This window comes from Callithrix jacchus, chromosome 2 (assembly GCF_049354715.1).
Source record: "Callithrix jacchus isolate 240 chromosome 2, calJac240_pri, whole genome shotgun sequence".
Lineage (NCBI taxonomy): Eukaryota > Metazoa > Chordata > Mammalia > Primates > Cebidae > Callithrix > Callithrix jacchus.
In genome coordinates, this window is record NC_133503.1 from 12,708,887 (window position 1) to 12,711,429 (window position 2,543).

At 45.3% G+C, this 2,543-nt stretch overlaps 1 protein-coding gene across 2 annotated transcripts in view; it reads right to left on the reverse strand.

Annotated features, from left to right (window-relative positions):
• The window catches only part of LOC100391166 (uncharacterized), a 51,518-nt gene that overhangs the window by 12,342 nt on the left and 36,633 nt on the right, over positions 1-2,543 (reverse strand). The gene's annotated exons all lie outside the window — the stretch shown is intronic.

Sequence of the window (2,543 nt, forward strand, 5' to 3'; positions counted from 1 at the left end):
GAGTAACTGGGATTATCGGCATGCGTCACCACACCCAGCTAATTTTATATTTTTAGTAGATATGGGGTTTCTCCATGTTGGTCAGGCTAGTCTTGAACTCCTGACCACAAGGTGATCCACCCGCCTCAGCGTCCCAAAGTGCTGGGATTACAGGCTTGAGCCATGACACACGGCCCAACCTGGAAAATCTAAAGCTCTGTTCTCTTTGGCTTTTCTTGAAAATTGCTGTGCCTGGGTAGATCAGTATTTAAGGTATGTTTTGTCTGGGGAAGTGCACGAGGTATGTATAGACTCTGCAAACACGTGTCTCATCTCTGCCTTCTGGCTTACCCTAAACAGACTCAGAGAGCAGGACCCACACTCATGGAAGTCACATCTTGCAGCCTCTGTTTAAGGGCTTTTGCTCCAAGACATTTGGAAAGAACAGAAGAGAGAAGTCAAGAGCCCTGGGCACACTGGACATCCTTACATACGCACCAAACATCCTTCATCAGTCTCATTCTCCCTCCGTCTCTCTCTCTCTTTTATTACTAAAGATGCCCAGACCTGAGCTAAGTGCCAAAACACAGACTAGTGAGAAGCAACAGAAGCAGATGCTGGGGCATGTTCACACATTGCTCAACAGTGTAAAGGGAAGGCCGATCTCTGGGGAAGAGGAGGAAGATAGAAGGAGGACAATCTGCCTTCAAAGAGGCGACTGACGCCAGAGAGTGGGTCCAGTGGCATTGCAGCCACCTGTCCTTTGTCGAGACACCTATGAGGCCTTCTGGAAATACAAGGTCCAGATCTCCCACCTGAAAATGCTCAGACCACTCATCGGAGAATCAGAGAGCTCAAGAAGACAGACATATTGGAGAGCATCCAGAGAAAAAAGCCATATGATAGAAAGTCCAGCCAGGCATGGTGGCTCTCGCCTGTAATCCCAGACTTTGAGAAACCAACGTAGGTGGATCACCTGAGGTCAGGAGTTGGAGACCAGCCTGGCCAACATGGTGAAACACCATCTCTACTAAAAATACAAAATGTAGCTGGGCGTGGTGGCAGGCACCTGTAATCCCAGCTACTCAGGAGGCTGAGGTGAGAGAATCGCTTGAACCTGGGAAGCAGAGGTTGCAGTGAGCCGAGATCTTGACACTGCACTCCAGCTGGGGCAGCAAGAGTAAAACTCTGTCTCAAAAGAGAAGAAGAAGAAAAAGGAGGAGGAGGAAAGAAAAGAAAGTCCAGGCAAAGTAGAATTCGGCAGAGGAAGAAATCACAAAGTCCAGAGAAATTGTAGCAGCCAAAAACTGAAGAACCATCCTTCATTGTCATGAATTCAAGACAGGATGGGGCAGTTCTGTGGGCAGACGCAGATTATGTATCTGTGAGCCTATTCATCTAAATAAATCAGTGTTTCCAAATATCTTAATTAGCATGCTTTAAAAAATGCATTCGGGCCGGGCACGGTGCCTCACGCCTGTAGTCCCAGCACTTTGGGAGGCCAAGACAGGTGGATCACAAGGTTAGGAGATCAAGACCATCCTGACCAACATGGTGATACTCCATCTCTACTAAAAATACAAAAACTTAGCCAGGCGTGGCTGCAGGCTAAGGTGCCTGTAGTCCCAGCTACACAGAAGGCTGAGGTAGGAAAATGTCTTGAACCCGGGAGGCAGAGGTCACAGTGAGCTGAGATCACGCCACTGCACTGCAGCCTGAGCAAGACTCAGTCTCAAAAAAAAAAATGCATGCAAAATATTCTTAATCTAGGAGTCATACTCACAGGTCTATTAATACATCATGTGATTCATGTAATACAATATACAGGGTATTATAATAGCAAGTAAGAAATGGAGCAAATCTCAAACTAACACGAGAAAAGAAAGCTGAGTGAAAGTTTTAGAGTCAGAGAAAGGAGAGGGATACATAAGGGCAGCATAACGCTCGTAGGCACTGGAGGCGGAGTTCAGAGCTGGTAGAAGTGAAGGACCTTTTTTTGCTTCTATAGCGGGTGCTCAGGGGATAAGATAAATCAAAATAAAAGTGAATGGTGGCAGAGACAGTTGTCACAGGTGCACATGAATAAAATGGCAACAACCTTCTGCAAAAAAAAAAAAGTTCGTACTTTAGTATGAACAAAATCAATGAGAAAATCCACTAGAAAGTTTACAAAGTAAACTAACAAGTTTAAAAGAAAACATAAACAAACCACGCAGAGTTAATAACATCAGAGCAGACAAAGTGCAATGGAACAGGGACCTGCAGAATACAAGAGAGATAACAGGACTTGTGGACAGAATACCGGAGATTGGGATGCCCAGAAAAGGAGTGGTAACGCTTTGTTCGAAATGGTGGAACTTGTACAAGAAACAGCAAGGCAAGGTCGGAGAAGCGAGAGAGTGCTGAGACGGAGAACCTCGGTGCAGGTTTTATCAAACAGAAAACAAGCAAGTCAGAGCAAAAGGCGTTTAGTAAAACGTTTAAGAAGAAAACCACAAAACGTAGGGAGCAGAGACTGGAAAATAATGTCAGTTCCAAAAAGGAAAACTCAAGAAATGACTTAC